This window comes from Polyodon spathula, chromosome 12 (assembly GCF_017654505.1).
Source record: "Polyodon spathula isolate WHYD16114869_AA chromosome 12, ASM1765450v1, whole genome shotgun sequence".
NCBI classification, from domain to species: domain Eukaryota; kingdom Metazoa; phylum Chordata; class Actinopteri; order Acipenseriformes; family Polyodontidae; genus Polyodon; species Polyodon spathula.
In genome coordinates this window covers 14302279-14322189 of record NC_054545.1, presented here as the reverse complement: position 1 = coordinate 14322189, position 19911 = coordinate 14302279, and the positions used below count along the sequence as shown (strand labels likewise).

General features: G+C 37.3%; 1 long non-coding RNA gene and 1 pseudogene across 1 annotated transcript; both read left to right on the top strand.

The window, feature by feature from the left end:
• The first annotated feature begins 830 nt into the window (after positions 1 to 830).
• On the top strand, positions 831 to 12115 carry LOC121324333 (annotated as a pseudogene).
• A 1386-nt stretch (positions 12116 to 13501) lies between these two features.
• Positions 13502 to 16561, top strand: LOC121324818. Its single transcript, XR_005951283.1, has 4 exons — positions 13502 to 14469; positions 14939 to 15062; positions 15956 to 16112; positions 16447 to 16561. It is a non-coding gene; the product is annotated as an uncharacterized LOC121324818 (long non-coding RNA).
• The last annotated feature ends 3350 nt before the right edge of the window (positions 16562 to 19911 follow it).

Genomic DNA, 19911 nt, shown 5'->3' with positions numbered 1-19911 from the left:
TTATGAAGTTAATCATTGCAATTAGTACCTCTATTATTGTAACGGGTGAACACGATGTTGTTGTAGATAACGGTGTACAAAGGCACCTGAGCAGATCATCACAACCATCGCGTATGTATCTGTGACTTGATTTTACTCTTAAAAGTAAACGTATTCACGTTTTTTGTAATTGCCATTATTTGAAGTCGTTCTTATCCGTTTATTGTACTTCCTATTTGCTCTTTATTGTGTTTTTTCTTTTATAACCACATATTTTTAACTGCTTTTAGTTGTAATCGGTCTCAAACGTAATTTATTTACTGATATTTATTTTCTTATTTTAATTTGCTCTTACCACTTATTTTATTGTATTTTATAACTACTCTTGTCTGTAATGTGATATTTTATAGTGATACTTTATAACAACTGTAAGTCTGATTATTATTATTTTTGTTATTGTTGTTTTTGTTTTTATTATTATTATTATTATTATTGTTGTTGTTGTTGTTGTTGTTGTTGTTAAAGTGTCTCTGTGTGCGTAGCTCGTGTTGTTTGTTATACAATAGCACACCCATGTTATTTGTTCCTGTCATGTACTCTATCAATATGGAATAATTAAGATTTCATTGTTATACATTATTTTCTTTATAAAATCTGCATGCCCAAATCTCTGAGCTGTCTCGAACACTTGAACAACATTCTAAAGTTGAACTCGCATGAATCATTTCAATGAAGTTATTAAAAAAAAAAAAAAAAAAAAAAAAACTTTTTAATTTATTCATAATGAATTTAACTTTAGGTTCGAATTTTGTTTTCATAATAGATGAGTATGTGTTGACATTAGGCTTATAATGACGTACGGCATCCTGTACAGAAGAGAAAACGTTAGTTTAATCAAATATATTATAAATGTTAGACTCAATCTCTTTTGACAGTTATTTTCAGACACTTCTTAGAGTGCTTCTTGAATAACCAAAAAAAAAAAAAACCCTTTAAAAATGAATGACTTGCTTTTTATCCTGGTTTATCAAAGCTGGTTCAGTGTGTTCCAAATCACCTGCACCATATTTATTAGATTTTATATTTCAGGTTGTATTAATCTGTACAAGGAGCTGCATTTCTATGTTGATATGTGTCGTAATATTCTCTGTATGTTTTTTTTTCTTTCTACAAGTTGTTTTTATACAAGCTGATCCTGGTTTGAGCAGAGCGCACCATGGCAGAGGGAGGTGATGAGTAGGAGCTCTGTAAAGAGAATGTCCAGCCATTGAAACAGGGCTGGCCAATTTCAACATTACAAGAGGCACTGACTCAAGAGGGAACCAACCACATTGCCATCGAACAACAGAGACAGTATGTGTCCTCTCCACTGCACTTATTTTCTGTTCAGACAGAAAACCAGCATTAAAGGCACTGTTCATTTAGGGTGTTACAGGGGGTTTTCTTTCAAAATTTAAACAAAATATAATTTTAAAATTGGCTGCAAAACAGTAGTATAATTTGCATTAATATTACAGTAAAACATCTGTCAAGTAAAGTAAACCTGGTACCCCATCCAATTACCTATTAAATAAATAAATGAAAGATACACTCTTCTGGACAGTATAATGTGAGTTATTTCAGACTAAGTCCTGAAAGTTTCTTGCTTTGAAATGCTATCGATTTGTCTTTTATATATTCTAGATTGGAATAAGAAATATGGAAGGAAATTCCCCCCCCCCCCCCCCCCCCCCCCCCCACCGAAAACATTTCAAGCAGTGTTCAAATATGCCAATATTTGTTCCAGCACTATTTTAAATTGATACACCCCCCCAGGGCTGGAGGTCAATCCACAAAGCTATTAATGTATATAAAAATACGTTCGTAGTAGTTCACATGTATTCCAGGAAATGCATAGTTTAGTGAAAGTGTTTGAATGATGTACAACCCCTATGTACTGCATGACCGATTTAAAAAAAAAAAATGAAAGCACTAATTTTTTTGAGCTTAATTTAATCAGTCTTAATTTATAAGACTGCACCTAATTTAAAAATATTTTTTTCAGGGCTTTAGAATTTTTAGTAATTCCACACACAGAAATATAATGAAATTAAGCATACCAAACCATGACTTATAGTAATATTTTATGACATTAAAGGATACAAATTATAATTATAATGAAGCGGAACAGAGAAAATAGTCTTACTGTTTTAACTAATACAGAGAAAATTTTTTAGAATACAATAAATTTGTTTCTAAAGCATGCAAGATGTTAAATATGTCATGAATCGCATAACTAAAATAGGGTGTGGTACCTAAGGTTTTAAAATCCTCCAGGGAGGCAAGGAAAGTAACCTCTAAACTTTGATAGAAAGGGTAGTCCTGTTGTTTAATGAAGAGAAAAAATACTTCAACGACCCCCGCTATCTGAACCTCTGGATTAAATTTGTAAGTACAGGTACTTTGTGTGTGGGTTTTTTTTTTTTTATAAATACAGTAATGTTTTAAAACTTTACCAGTATATTATGGCATTTTTAGGGGTGAATTTACATCTGATTATTCTGGTGAACATGAAGATGGCAGTTTTTCAAGAAATAATTTAACTATTTTCCTATCGCTAAAATAAGCCATTGATTTAATATCATCACAGTGCAAAGCAGCTCATTCCCGTTCAAACATGTGCCGGCAGGATTCAAATTGTAATTGTGCTGCACATTTTATTAGCTAATTAAAGTACTTCAGAATCTCTTTTCTTAGGTAAATTGGCTAAATAAATTTCATAGCATGTGTGATTCTATGAAGTGCATCATACACTGCTGGGTCACATTAACATTCAAGATGCTGTAACCCCTCCCCAATGACCACAATTACATTTTTTTCATCAAATGCACATGTACACAGTTTCTTCCAGAACAGTTTTGTAATACATAAACCTGAAACTGAACATTATATCCATACCTGCAAGCTTTTTAACCTATTTTGCAAACTTACTTGAGAAACTTAAATCATGGTTAGTGATGTTAATAAAGGGGCAATTAAAAATCCCAGGTTGAGGCAAATGCCAGTTTGATTGTTAATTATAGGGGTCTGTATTTCAACTGCTGTATAGAAAATAGACCCGTCAGATTTAAGTAAAACATTGTACATTCTAATATGAAATGTAGAATGTTGTTGCCCTAAGGAAAAAAAAGGAAGTGATGGTCCAAGTTTCTTGATTTTAAATTCTCTGCATTTCTGTTTAAGGCTGATCATTGCAGCGAGCCTCTAGATCTGTACAGTTACCTACATGGACAAGGTATTGGAGTCTTGCTGGCTGCTTTCTCTATCTCTTGGGCAGATCAGTACGAGATGCATGGCAATACAAGGAAAGCAGATGCCAATTTGCAAGAGGGTCTGAAGTGCAAGGCAGGACCATTGGATAAACTGCAGTATCATCACAGGTGCCATTACCATTCTTAACTAAACAAAATAAGTGTTCTTAAACCTTTGCTTTTTGTAGATTATTGGGAACAGCGAACTCTTATGTCTCAACCTTTCTTCATTTGAAAGGCCTTAATGTAGTACAGTAAGTGCACAAGCACACAAGGCAGTTCTAGTCTAAACTGGCTAATTGTTATTATTTTCCTCTAACCAGTTTAATTACTCAATAAAAGGAATGAGCACAAGAACAGCTGTGTCTCAACCATGTTCATATTTATACTAAAAATAACTCCTTGGTGTTACAACATTATTCCCTAGTATTAGCCTCCTAAGCTCACTCATTTGAAAGCATACTAGTTAGTTGAATGCTTTGCCGTAAGAAAAATGAATATAGGTAACTAAAGTACATTGACTACTGTAAATGTTAAAGGTGTAATGCCCAAGTACCTAACTACCCTGGAATTCTGACTGAGCGTTTTTAAATTATAAAGGAAATAAAAGGATACAAATTCTAATTGTAATGTAATGGAACAGAGAAAATATTGGTACCATATGTATCTAACATTAAGTGTATTTTTCTGTTTAGGAACTTTCAAGCACGTGCATCCCGTAAGATCATGACTAATATTGCAGATGGGAAAGATGAAGTGGAGGGTTCTGAAGCAGCAGAGCCCCAAAGAGCCTCGCTGTTTGAGCTGAAACACAAAGGGAAAACAAAGGCGACTGTACCCATTTCCCGTATACGGGATTCAGTTAAGCGTTAGTACATTTTCTGCCTGTCTTTTTAAATAACTGGAATGTTAAAGTTGTCAATTAAGGAGGAGACACCTTAGCTGAATGCTGCATATTTGACAGGAGCATTGTCAGTTAGCTAAATTGTTGTGTTTCACACACATGATTACAAGTCATTTTATCTTTTGCTTTGCAGACTATGGCCGTGGGCTGAGCATACAGATGCCCACTCCCATGCAGAATGAGCAGAACCAGCTATTTTCAGTATTTAATGAAAACCAGATTGGGCTTGCAGAGTCTCTAGCACCTCGACCAGAATCCTGGAGTTCACCGCCTACAGCCAGAGCCAAAGACAATGAGCTGAATCCAAGAAAGTGGAACACTGCCAAGGTACATGAGAGGGCAGGGAGTTGGCTGTTCTGTATTGATCATTGTTCATTCACTATCTATCACTATCTAACTAGTAGATCTCTAGAAGGTGTGTGTGCAGCTTTGAGATCTTCTACAGTTACTTTATAACTTCCATTAGAGTACCTAAAGGAGTATATTGTTAACTGTAGAATATGTACAGTGGTTTTTAATATAGTCTGCGATTTCAGCTGCAACAACATCCAAGATCAAACGCTGCTGTAGAAATTCCAAACAGCAGGCCAAACTTCTTGCCGTTTGTGGAGGAGTCAGATTAACAGTCAGCAATGTAAGTAATGTGCTCTTGTCCTACAGCAGACCCTACTACACTAGTCAGGTTGAATTGAACAGAGATTGCCCAATGATCTTTATAAAATTCCTAAAAGGAAAAACATTGCTATATAAGTAATTTCAAATATTTTTTGCGCCTCTTCAGAACCCCATGTAAAATTAACCCTACTGTGAACAATGTGCTGTCTACCTGTAAGCGTGGAAAGGAGGAGGACCCACTGGAGCGGGTGCAGGGACAGCAGCAAGGGCAGACCGACAAAAAGGAACAGGCCATGTACTCTGCAGAGCTCCTTTTTGGTGGCGCCAGTGAATTCTGTTTCAAAGAGATCCGAGCTGAGCTTTACAGAAAAAAGAAGGATGAAGAAGCCAATGGTAAGATCTGGAGCATTATAATGTGTTTTTTTTTTCTTTTTTTTTTTTGGTGAGCTTGTGCTGCTCCTGCTTTGTGATTTAATGGTGGATGTAACATATTACAACTTTTCATAAGTCTGTTTTTTTTGGGGGGCGAGGGTGGGTGTTTTCTATATTTTGTTGGTAGTTTTATCACAAGCAGATACTGTGATGACACTGTCAAAATTCAGGTAAGGTTGAGCTCTATTTGAACAGAAGGTGTTGGGAAGCAAGAACTTGCAGGACATGGATCAGCACTGTCTCCACTATGCCCATGATCATACAGTACATGTTTCTTTTATACATAGATTGCAGAGATGAAAAAAAATCATTAGGAAAAATATTTTAAGATTGACCAGTATGTAACTGGTGCAATATCTCTGCTCTGAACACCTCACAAAACTTTAATAGTGGCCAAACATTTTAATATTTTTTCTGGGCACATTTCTGCAATGTGTTTTTTTACAGGGATTGGAGGACAGCAGTACAATCCACATGGCTTTCCCTCCGTTTCTTCATTTTTGTGTATTTTTTGTATAAAGCTAATTACTGCTGGTTTTGTAGATTTCAGTTGTATTTGTTTTCCCTTCAGAAATTGCATTGGCAACAGCTAGAAGAAAAGAGGAGCTGAGAAGACAAATTGAGGAAAAGCAGAGACTTCTTCAAGAAGCACAGATGAACGTACCTGAGGTGATCTCTTATTTTTTTTTCTCTCTCGTTTTTTTCCTGATTTGAACAAGAATCCTGTATTTTGTATTTTGAAATCGATTGTATGTCACTTGAGTCTGCAGTAAAGTGGTTTAATGAACATGTTTCAAACCGTGAGACTTAGTTGGGGGATCTGGCTGACGTTACAATGAACTGTAACAAACTAAAAACCTAGTTTTATTATTTTGAAAATCCATAGTTACTGCATTAAGAATCTGTTTAATTTGGATTGTGGGTGATGTATTATGTGAAAAACATGTCCAATTCTGCCCAAAATAGCCTTTTGTAGTAGATAGCCTATAGTAATATCTTAATCTTCACCTCATACATTAGGTTTATAGTTCTTGTGAGTATTCAGAGAATTTTGGGGGCAAAATCTGGGTAGAATGCTTTTTGGAAAACCTTCTTCATGGTTTATTGAACTTCTCAAGATCGGAGTAGTACAGCTGTGTGGCAAAGTGATTACAGATGTGTGCCGTGCAGTGTGGATATAAAACACAGACAATGATTTCCAGGTGCAAGGGTGTTTCTTGGTTTATTAACAATGTCCAGAGCCTTATGACGAACAGCTGTAAATAATAAATGATGGAAGTGAATACAGCAGCGTGTATCACTTAGTCCTTGAAAATCCCATGGGTTTGACCAGCAACCAGAAGTCCATTTTAACACACCAACACTTAACACAAAACACAAATACGGTTCTTAGTTACAGTGAATAAGTGCTAGTGGTGTATTACAGTTCTTTGTGAAAGTGATGTCCGGGTTTATGCTCGTTTTCGGTACTGCTCAGAATCGTGCTACTGATAGTCTATTAAAAAACAGACAACAGTTGACAAACACTAACAAACAGAAGACAAAATTCACGGTTCACAATACGGCAACACAGACTCCTTGTAGGTTAACACTAATCACTTGCCAAGGAACAGGTTACTTTGCTACGCCCCTATTTTATATCCTCGCTCATAACCCCTTGGTTACCAAGCGCATCCGCTTCTCCAATCCTCTGATGCCACTCCGTTTTCCGTTCAGGTACTGTAGTTCAGTCCCTTTTCTAGCCCGCCGACTTCCACCTATCCACGGGAATAAAGTGTCATGCCTTTTAGTTCAGGGTATTCTGCTCCCTTTATTTAGCACCCTCTGAGGTCGGGAGGGAGATCTAACACCAAGCATCATTCGATCTCTGCCGCAGGCCGTTTGTTGAAACAGACAGAAAGCTGTCAACCATATTAATGTGTAAATGTTCTATATGGTGTTCCTTTTATATAGACCTTACATGAAAGAAAAGCGTGCGAGATGCTTGGATCACCAGTTGCTCTGGAAAGTGCCCCCCATTCTGTAACTGGAGGGGATAAAACAGGGTTCCAAGTATATGTGGAACCAGAGTTTATATCAATCAGGTAAGCAATTCTAGCAGTAGAAAGTATTGTATTTTTTGGTGATATAATGTATATTTCAATATACACTGAACAAAAATATAAACGCGACATGTAAAGTGTTGGTCCCATGTTTCATGAGCTGAAATAAAAGATTTTCCATACACATTAAAAGCTTTACATCCCTGTTAGTGAGCATTTCACCTTTGCCAAGATAATCCATCCACCTGACCGGTGTGGCATATCAAGAAGCTGATTAAACAGCATGATCATTACACAGGTGCACCTTGTGCTGGGGACAATAAAAGGCCACTCTAAAATGTGCAGTTTTGTCACACAATACAATGCCACAGATGTCTCAAGTTTTGAGGGAGCGTGCAATTGGCATGCTGACTGCAGGAATGTCCACCAGAGCTGTTGCCAGAGAATTTAATGTTCATTTCTCTACCATAAGCCGCCTCCAACGTCATTTTAGAGAATTTGGCAGTACGTCCAACCGGCCTCACAACCGCAGACCACGTGTAACCACGCCAGCCCTGGACCTCCACATTCGGCTTCTTCACCTGCGGGATCGTCTGAGACCAGCCACTTAGACAGCTGATGAAACTGTGGGTTTGCACAACCGAATAATGTCTGCACAAACAGTCAGAAACCGTCGCAGGGAAGCTCATCTGCGTGCTCGTCATCCTCACCAGGGTCTTGACCTGACTGCAGTTCGCCGTCGTAACCAACTTCAGTGGGCAAATGCTCACCTCAGTGGCCACTGGCATGCTGGAGAAGTGTGCTCTTCACGGATGAATCCCGGTTTCAACTGTACCGGGCAGGTGGCAGACAGCATGTTTGGCGTTGTGTGGGCGAGCGGTTTGCTGATGTCAACGTTGTGAATAGAGTACCCCACGGTGGCGGTGGGGTTATGGTATGGGCAGGCATAAGCTACGGACAACGATTTTGCATTTAATCGATGGCAGTTTGAATGCTCAGTGATACAGTGACGAGATTGTCGTGTCATTCATCCGCCGCCATCACCTCATGTTTCAGCATGGTAATGCACGGCCCCATGTCGCAAGGATCTGTACACAATTCCTGGAAGCTGAAAATGTCCCAGTTCTTCCATGGCCTGCATACTCATCAACATGTCACCCACTGAGCATGTTTGTGATGCTCTGGATCGACGTGCACGACAGCGTGTTCCAGTTCCCAGCAATATCCAGCAACTTCGCAAAGCCATTGAGGAGGAGTGGGACAACATTCCACCTGCCACAATCAACAGCCTGATCAACTATATGCGAAGGAGATGAGTCGCTCTGCATGAAGCACACGGTGGTCACACCAGATACTGACCGGTTTTCTGATCCACTCCCCTACCTTTTTTTCTTTTAAGGTATCTGTGACCAACAGATGCATATCTGTATTTCCAGTCATGTCTAATCCATAGATTAGGGCCTAATGAATTTATTTCAATTGACTGATTTCCTTATATGAACTGTAACTCAGTAAAATCTTTGAAATTGTTGCATATTGTGTTTATTTTTGTTCAGTGTATTACCATTGTACATAAATGTCTTGTGAACCACATTCCAAACCCTTTATTACTTGGAACAAGTTAGTAGTACACCCCCCCCCCCCTGTTCTCTAATACATACTTTTTCTTCCACAGGGATAACCAACCTTTTCAAAGTGGAAATGATATTGTTGGTTTTGCAGGTAAATTGTTGTTTTGTTTGTTTTACCAAATCTTTGTTTTTAGTGGATTAGATATTTAAACTATGATGCACATTTTAATGAAAAAATGCTTAGTACTGTATTTAAAGTGGTCTTTTTATTAGATATTTTACATGCAACATTTAACTACAGTATTTTACAATGGAATCAAATGTTTTAAGTAATAACTATATGCAAGGTCCTCATCAAACAGTTAGTGTATCGTGTGAAACCTTTACAGACCTGTAAAGTGATTTTCATTGAAATAGATAACACTTGCAACCTGTCTGTTAAGCTTTTCTTCATTTTACCCAAAAAGCTTGTCTGTCTGTCTGTCTGTCTGTCTGTCCGTCTATATATATATATATATATATATATATATATATATATATATATATATATATATATATATATATATAGCTTAGCATATTACTCTTCCATTGCCTTTTAGTAGCACTGAACAACTCCAGAAACAGAAATACGATTGTAAAGAGAGTTTTCTACTTTTAGGTGGAATGCATTGATAAATATTTCTGTTATGTAGCCATGCTAATCCTAAAAGGCAGTACACTTGGACATTAGTGTAATATATTTTATGCTGAACCAGGTTTAGTTATTGACTGTCATTGGGTATGTCTGTTGTGCCCACAGATGAAGTGTTTGAGGATCAGTCTGTCAAAGACGACCATGAATTTGAAAAAATGTTTATGAAGACTGGTAATTGACTAAAAGACTGATATTTTCACTGATTTACTTGGTTTAATATTAATCTTTTTTTTCTTCCTCCTTAGGCACAAATTTACCAGGTTTTGGACCACTGCTGATCAATGCACCTCTCTAAGTTCACTGATTTTACCATTTTAGACGAGAGTGCTAATTCAGAAGAACTTACAGAGTAAGTTTAGCGAATTTAGGCAATGTCAACCTCTGCTTATTACCACCACATTGAGAATAATCGTTAGAATATTATGGGAGTCAGTGGGGACAAGCTTCTGATATAATCACTTTAGTTATAAGCTTTTAATATCAAAACAGCTTGAATTTTATAGTTGACCCTGTTTCACTTTTGTTTGCTAAAACATATTCCACAAATGCATACTTTCAGATGTCAGTTAAATCTGCATTTTATTTTATGTTAATTAATCCATTGCTCAGACATGTTTGACGTGATTATCTTTTTGTACTCTGGTTGCTTTGCAGGCGTCCTGTGACCACTTCCAAACCTAGCGTCCGTTGTCCTCTTGGTACCATTGTAGACATCGCCAATGAATCTGCTGCTGAAAGAGTAAGAAATGTCTCTGGAAGACCATAGTAACATGAAGATCGTTTTTGTAATTTCTTAGAAGCCTGGAAAGAATTCTGCTTGCAGTTTTTAATGAGAAACACAATTTTAAATGTTTTATGTTTGAGTGATGCACATGAAGATGTAATTTGCCACTTGCTTTAAAAAGTAAAACCACTTGCCCTATGCCTACATTTGTTTTGCTGCTTTCAATTTTTATTATTGTCACGTTAACAATATTTCAGTTTGCTTAAAATACCATGTTTCTTTTATGGTTAAATTCACCCTCTTAGGATGAGCTGAAAGGAATTGAACCCTTGAATGAAGACGCTATTCTTGGTGATTACCGTAATAAAACCCTGTGTCCCAGTCCAGAAAACACATGTGATTTTGTGAGAGCAGCCCAGCTAGCCTCCACCCCTTTCAATGGAGTGATGGCACAAAGGAGTGATTCAGAACCAGAGAACTCTCTCCGTGAGGAGGTGACTCATAAAAGATTTGCCATAATGCCATCTGTAAACGAGCAGGCTGTCAGAGTTAAAAAGCTCGGGTAATAAAACAGACAAATATATTGGAGTGTGTGGCTGTGTGTCAGAGTGAAACCCCAGCCAGTGCATGGTTATGTGGGGAATAATAGTTGGCAGGGAGGGGGTTAAATTTGTTCCTGTCAAAATACGTGGGAATGTGGCTGGAGCAGACAAGTGAATAAATGATTAATAAGGCTTCAGCCATGGGTGTTTGAAATATGTGATCAAGGGTGGTAATTTAGAAATAGTATTGAGAATTAATGTCGGTTTTCATGGTGAAGATTAGTGTTTGTGTGCTGTCCCGTTGGTTTATTTGAGTTTTCAATTATGTGGAGTGTTTTGTTTTGGCCCTCGTGTGTGTTTTTTTTTTTTTGTTAAATGTGTATTTCTTAGTTTCTACTGTGTTATTTTGTGTTAACCTTGCAGCTTTGTGTCTTTGCCAATACCATTTGGCCTAGGAGGCTACCGCGCCACAGGGTGGTATCCTGCTATTTGGTTGCACTGTACAGTAAAGGTTTATATATAACAACCAGAATCCCATTTAACTGGACCAAACTGAGTTTGCTAAGTAGTATTTACTACAGTGCTTGTTGAATTAAGAATGGAATGCTAATTTAAACATGCTGGCCAGGTGCATTAGATAAATAAACTACAATTCCCATGGCTACAAATTCTTGTTTTTATATTTCCATTATTCCATAGCTACACTCCAATTCAGAAAACAAGTTGCTGACCATCCAGGTTTTTTACATTACCACTGTGGTTATTTCAGCTGTAAGGACACAAGATAAAGAGAAAACCTTGTTGATTTTGAGCCTCTGCTGGAATTTTACACCACTGAGATAAGAGTATTGGTTGACCAAATCAATCCCTTAGTTTCTGTTACTATTACTAAACATTTGATAATGTTTAAAATTGCTGAGGAATCAAAGTGTCATGATAATGTAATAGTAAAAGATAAAAGAAAATACTCAATCTATAACAAGCAGTGCTATCTTCTTGTTAGATGCACACAGTAGTACCCATTTCAATACCACTGCAAGGCTGTGTTGATGCTAACCAACTGTTTTCTTTTCAGTCCAATTATGGAAGCCAGTTTAGAAGATGCTCATTTTTCCGTCTCCTCGGCCTCTTCTACTTCCTCAATGGGTGGACTTTCTTCTGTCAAAGAGATGGTCCCAAGCAAACTGGAGCTCGGGCAGTCTCCGTCTGTGTGTGCCCCCACTGAAGGCAATGAGACAGCAGGCAAGCACCTTCTAACTTTTATACTTAACCCTGATATCGTTAATATTAATATTGCCCAGCCAGGTTTTTCTTGTTTTTAGTCCTAGTCATGATGTATACACAAGCTACAAGAAATTAAGATTTAAAAAAAAAACTGTTGTAGCCATTTCTCTTAAGCATTGTCATTTTACTTTCCTATGGGTGTCATGTGAAAAACTGGAAGCAATTAACTTTTTTTTAACATCTTAATAAATTCAACTCTGCTGTTTTAAAAAGTAATTACATGCTTTAATAGAAAACACATTATTTTTCCACATGTACTCTAGCTGAAGACCCCTGGAACATGCAGGTTCGAAGGCAGCTCTTGGGGAACATTTCCAAACCTCTGAGCTCCTTTCCAGAGTTTCACGTGGAATCTGGGCAAATGCCTACACTGGAGGAGGGTGATGAAGTGTCTTTAGGTAACCAAAGCAACATGTTGATAAGGAAGTGAATTAATAGACTAAGATTTTAATTAAGCTGAAGGGGGTGAAGTTCTAAAGTGAATAGGATAACAAACTGGAATAAATTGAGATGAGATTTAGTCATAAAATAATTTATATTATATTATAAATAAAGTAGCAACCGTTTTGGTCACCATGGCAACTTTTTTTCTCTCTAGGTGACTACATTTAAGTGTTTTTTTTTGTCAATTTCCATTTGCCTTTATTGGCTGTTATGTATACATACACACCACACTTTCCACAAAAGATACTCATATAGCATTCCTTTTTGCACTCTCATAACATGCTGTGAATCTGGATCCACGGTTTATTTTAGGTGGCTGTTTGTGTACTATTGAGGTTGCAGGGGTTTCTTTCAGAAAAGGAGATTTCAGCCATCATTGTGCCACAAGCAGGGTCACATTGCTGGAGACTGTTCCTCTTTTAAGAAAGTATCGGTAATTAAACATAACATCAGTGAAAAGGCATGCAAAGACTTGGCAGTATATATATATATATATATATAAAGAATATTTTTTAGGAAAACAAAAACAACCTGCCAAACAAAAGAAAGCCTCAGCATGTAGGTCTATGTAAAAGTTTTATTTCACAAAGCAATGTCTGTGCTACCAATGCAAACAATAGGACATGTGCAGACATTTTTATGGAACCCATAACCGGTACTTATGGATAACTGTTTTAAAATCATGATTTTGTTTATTTGCAGGTGGTGAAACCTATATAATTCAGCGGGAAGCAATAACCTCTGAGGGTTACAAAGTATATTTTGGAAAACTCCATGGACACCGATGATAGTAAATCTATAGTTATTAAGGTAAGATTACCGCAATCATGTCCGTAAACTGGTAAGAATTAAATCTAAGACCGTTAGAATTTTTAGAGTGTACACAATGTTTTGCAATAATCACACTTGATGTTTGTTTTTCAGCGTTGTGGTAAATGTGATAAAATATATTCTTTTGGATAAAGTGGTGCAGAATGGACACTGGAAGATTATGGCGGTGCAGGCATTTCATTATTGATTTGTATGCTATTAATTATCTTTGCAGTTGTTGTTTCTGAATAACATTAAACTGAGCCTGACCTACAAGCAAAACAAAGTCATTTGACAGTGTCCTGGCCTGAAGAGCTTTTTAATTGTAACCTTGAAGTGTGGTTTGGGGGGCAGGAGCTTGGGACTCCCTGTTTAAAACCTAAATCATGCCCCAGGGCCACTGTCTATGGCCTGATTCTGCTGTTTCTCACTCTGGATCTCTTGCAGTCCTCTTTGGCACCAACAGGTCAATTCTATTTTGCTACCCTGCTCGCTTTTGGCTGCCATAGCAGCCAAAGATTTTTGACTACCTCTCTGATGTCCTCTGTTGGATCCAGCTCAACCACCATCACGTCACCTTCCTCCTGCTTCTCATCCCCCCCTCAGAGGAGAAAACAGTCAGCTCAGCGCACTCCCTTGACTTTCTCAGAATTGTCCTGGACCTTCTCCTCTTTGAGGCCTGCCCTCCAGCCCCTGTTAAGGGACCGGATGCAGTCCAGCTCATCTCGTTTTCAGGTCAGCCGGACAATCTCTAAATAGTCACTTCGACTCCGGATCACCACTTTCTCACTCTCACCTCTACTGTAAGAAACTTAACTTTTACATCAACATCTCTGCTGAAGCCCACAAGCACATTATGATGTGGACCCCTTCAGCAGCACTGAAATGGCCTATCCATCTTCTATGATGACTTAATTTCTGCCCCCTCCATATTGATGCCTCCTCCATCTGCTTCCGTGGAGTCTTCTACAACCAATGGTTCTCCAGTCCCTGGCACCCTGAAATTCAAGCTCTTCCACCACAGCTCACATCTACTGCTTTCCTTGAGCTCTACCCCTTTATGGTCGCAGCTTACCTGTGGTCCCCTTCTTGGTGGCCATTGACATTGAACCAGAGTCTCAACCCCCATACACTACAGGTAAATGTTAAAATAGCTCTAGATCACCTTCAATGTGATTTACTGTGCTCCAACAGTCATGACCTTGTGAATGCACTTGCATAAACAGTCATTGTATTCATTTAATGGATATTGGAGTTTTCATTTATTTAAATAAAATTGCAGGTGTTTAAAAAATATATGCGTTAACTTGGGTGCCTACCAATGTTTTACAGCATGCAGTAGAAGCACCAATTCATATAATTCATTTTTTTACCTTTTGCGAAATTGATCTAAAAGAGGAAAAAAGGTACCTTGTATCTACCAACATGATGGCAGTATATAAATTTATCTTATCACAATAATCATTTTAACTTTTCAGTTTTTGTTATTTAACAAATTATTTTCTGGAGGTATTTAGGTAAGGGGTCAGTTTATTAAAGTCATGTCTTGATTCAGTTCTTGGTACATTTAAACAAGAGTTTCTATTTTGTTTTTGTGAATATTCCAGGATATTCTGCAAGCAAAGCGACTCTCCCAGAGTTTTTCTGCATTTCTAACTGTCAGCTTGCAATGCACAGTGCTCAATTGGTGCACGGAGATATCCGACCAGAAACACTACTGCTGGGAGACTGGTTAGTGGGCTTTTTATTTTGTCTGTTCTTTGGAGTGAGTGAAACCATTTCTTTTACCCAGTTAAACAACTGTCATCGAGTCACAAGGAAGGTAGTCTGAGCTGGTTATTAAACCATCAATCTCCTGACTCAGTCCTTAACAAGGTACTCTGCTAACAATGCAGACCACCATACATACATTTGTTACAAAATGTATAGGTCCTTGATAAAACTAGTCATTTTAGGATATATACCGTATTCCTTCGAATTTAAGATGCAGCCCAAATTTACCACCCCCATTTTGAGGAAAAAATAAAACATCAATAAACGTATGCATTAATTTACAAAGGTACAGCCTCAATTACGCATATGGAGGCAGTTTGCGGCAGTTTGCGGCAGTTTGCGGCAGTCTGCTATATCGCACAGAGCACTACAGTTGTCTGCTGCTTCTCATTTCCACTTGACATTACTCCCGCCTTGTTTTCTCCCAGCTTGTGAACTGGTATTGCTTGGCATGTCTTGGAATTTCTCAGGAAGCTAATTATGCTTCTTTGAAAATGGCTGCTTTTAAGTCATGGATGATTTGAGATTCAGCAGTAATGTTTTGGTTCATCTTTTCTCGCCAGTAAAGTCATGCTTCGGGCAGTGACGTCTTTTTTTGTAGGCAATTTTTATACTGCACTCTAATTTACGATGCAGGATATTTGAGAAGAAAAAAATGGCTGGAAAAGTGTATCTTCAATTCGAAGGAATATGGTATATATATATTTTTCCTTTTTTAATGTCACCTTTTAAAATATGTCCAGATTTGTTTAAAACATACTACATTTTTGAGCTGTACTCAGCAATATTATGCAGGTATTGCAAACAATAACATGCATTACCTTTTGTGATAATACTCTTTCTGTACCCAGTTTCTTTATCGAGGAGGGCTGTGCACTGAAGACAGTCGACTTCTTTCATAGTCTGGATCTGGATTTGCAGCCTGGAGTGCAGTCGGTCAGTGGGTTCTGTACAGCTCAGGCATTCATGGGACAGGAGATATTGTCAGAGTATACCAATCCTTATCAGGTAGGTTTTTAAGCAAGGTGCCCTCAAATAATTTGTGTGGTGGCAAGAGAATAGCTTGGCTATTACTAACTGTAACCTAGTTAATGTCTAATCAAGTAGGAATTGTAGAGGATAGCAAATGCAATCTTTTTAGATAAGTACTCTTTAGAGGCACTACAGTTAAACCTTCTGTGGGGATCATTGGTCAAAAGATTAAACAAAAATTCACAGTGCAACTGAACAAAGACAGACATTTCTTTCTATTATTGTGAGATCACTGTATTGTACTCCCAGTAGACATCAAATCATCCTTTGGATAAAATGAAATGGCGTCATGATGTTTTTGCTTTTGAAGGTTGATCTTTTGGGTATTGCCGATATCGTATTTTGAAGAGGATTCGGAATGGAAACTTGTGAAAGAGCTGGAGTCAAGCTGTGAGGAGGAGAAACTATTGCTAGAGGACCAGGACAGGGTGTAAGTGTGTGTAATATATATATATATATATATATATATATATATATATATATATATATATATATATATATATAATTTATTTATTTGCATCTTGCATCAGTCCTGATTGCGAACTTCCACTGAATTTATAACATTTGCTTTGCACAACATCCTTGTAGAATGGGAGCTGTAGTGATGCAAAATCTTCTGGCAGAATTTGCAGCACAATTTGAATCTGCCACAACGTGCAGTTTTTTAAAATGTGTTTACGCAGTAGTTAGAGCACGTTTTGAAATATATTTTAGAATGTGTTCTAAAATCAAATTATCATTCTAATTTGATAAATTGGAAGTTAAACCAAAACCAACGAAGCAGATGTGGACCACTGTTGCAATGCACTAATTCTGTTTTTGATAGAATTACGTCTAGTAGGAGTTCACTAAAAACTAAATATAGACTTCATAAGCCTACATTTTAACAATAATACAGGTTTAGGCAACATACATCATGCAGAAGTTTGAGTAACAATAGTGTATCCGTTTTATATAGATTATAGTTTTGCTAGAAACATTAGCTAAGTTTGCTACAAAAAAGCCAAGCAACAGAGATTAGTAAATGTTTAATAAAGCTTATAGTTATAGCTGTGAGATTTGATAAAATAAATAACTTAATATTGACCTATTTCAAAGGATGTGTCTGTTAGCGAAATCTTTGTTTTTTATTTTTCTCATGTGATGTTTACGTTCCTTGTATCATTGTACCGTGATTTCAACAGTTCATGTGTTATCTGTATAGACGGGATGGACTGCATTTAAATAACAAGGGAACTAGTCTACTCGGAGAAAAGATCCTCGAGCAGGTTCAGAAGCATTTAAACTAGAAAGGAAGGGGGGAGAAATCAACAAAAAAACAGAAGGGAGACCGCATCAAAACAAGAACAACAACTCAGGTAAGACAACCATTAAATGTATTTATCTAAATGCTAGAAGTATCAGAAACAAAATTCTAGAACTTGAAGCTACTGCACTAACAGGTAACTATGATGTGATAGGTGTTACAGAAACGTGGTTATCTGAGAGTGATGGGGACGAATATAATATTTGTGGGTATACACTGTATAGGAAAGACAGGCAGGACAGAAGAGGAGGAGGGGTAGCGCTATACATAAGAAACAGTCTTGAAGCCCAGGTGTTAAACCTGGACAAAGAAAATAAAACCGAATCAATATGGGTCAGAATAACAGACAAAAATTCAAAAGGCATAATAATAGGAGCATGCTATAGACCGCCAGATTCAGACGGTGAGCACAATAATCTGTTATACAATGACATTAGAAATGTGTGTAGCAAAGGAGAAGCCATACTAATGGGGGATTTCAACTTCCCCCAAATAAAATGGGAAAACCCGGTGGGTAGCACGAAGGATGAAATAGAAATGGTGGAAATGACAAATGACTGCTTCCTAACACAATTTGTGAAGGCACCCACTAGAGGGGAGGCATGCCTTGATTTAGTCTTTTCAAATAACGAAGATAGAATAACTAAAACAGAGGTCAGAGAACCACTGGCAAACTCAGACCACAACATGGTCTCATTTGAAGTGTTTTTTAAATCCCCAAAAGTAAAGACTAAAGCTAAGGTTTACAATTTTAGAAAAGCAAACTATGAAGGAATGAAACAGAGACTAACAGAAGTAGATTGGAGTAAAATAGAGAAAACACCCACAGAAGAAGGATGGTTGTTCTTCAAAAATGTAGTACTAGAGGCGCAAAACAATTATATCCCTAAAGTAGACAAATCTAAATGTAAAACTAAATTGCCAAAATGGTTTAATAGATCAATTAAAAAAAAATATTCAGCGAAAAAAGGCACTTTACAGAGCATTAAAAAAGGACCAAAAAGAAAGTACGCAGAAAGAGTACACAGAACTGCAAACGCAAGTCAAAAAGGAAGTTAGAAAGGCCAAGAGAGAAATAGAAATAAACATTGCTAAGGGAGCTAAAACCAATTCCAAAATGTTTTTCCAATATTACAACAGCAAGAGAACATTCAAAGAGGAGATTAAATGTTTAAGAGATACAAATGGCAAAATCGTAGAGGAAGAAAAAAAAATAGCAAATATGTTAAATGATTACTTTTCACAAGTTTTTACAAAGGAAGATACTGACAACATGCCCCACATGTCATCCAGTTCCTATCCAGTTTTAAATAACTTTAGCATAACTGAGGCAGAAGTGTTAAAGGGACTAGGAGCTCTTAAAATAAACAAATCCCCTGGGCCGGATGAGATCCTCCCAGTAGTACTCAAAGAAATGAAAGAAGTAATTTACAAACCGCTAACCAAGATCATGCAGCAGTCTCTTGACACAGGGGTGGTACCGACAGACTGGAAAATTGCAAACGTAATACCGATCCACAAAAAGGGAAACAAAACTGAACCAGGTAACTACAGACCAGTAAGCCTGACTTCTATTATATGCAAACTTATGGAAACTATAATAAGATCCAAAATGGAAAATTACCTATATGGTAACAGGGTACTGGGAGACAGTCAACATGGTTTTAGGAAAGGGAGATCGTGCCTAACTAACTTGCTTGATTTTTTTGAGGATGCAACATCGATAATGGATAATTGCAAAGCATATGACATGGTTTATTTAGATTTCCAGAAAGCTTTTGACAAAGTCCCGCACAAAAGATTAATTCTCAAACTGAACGCAGTTGGGATTCAAGGAAACACATGTACATGGATTAGGGAGTGGTTAACATGTAGAAAACAGAAAGTACTGATTAGAGGAAAAACCTCAGAATGGAGTGTGGTAACCAGCGGTGTACCACAGGGATCAGTATTAGGTCCTCTGCTATTCCTAATCTACATTAATGATTTAGATTCTGGTATAGTAAGCAAACTTGTTAAATTTGCAGACGACACAAAAGTAGGAGGAGTGGCAAACACTGTTGCAGCAGCAAAGGTCATTCAAAATGATCTAGACAAGATTCAGAAATGACATTTAATAGAGAAAAGTGTAAGGTACTGCACGCAGGAAATAAAAATGTACATTATAAATATCATATGGGAGATATTGAAATTGGAGAAGGAATCTATGAAAAGACCTGGGAGTTTTTGTTGACTCAGAAATGTCTTCATCTAGACAATGTGGGGAAGCTATAAAAAAGGCTAACAAGATGCTCGGATACATTGTGAAAAGTGTTGAATTTAAATCAAGGGAAGTAATGTTAAAACTGTACAATGCACTAGTAAGACCTCATCTTGAATATTGTGTGCAGTTCTGGTCACCTCGCTATAAAAAAGATATTGCTGCTCTAGAAAGAGTGCAAAGAAGAGCGACCAGAATTATTCCGGGCT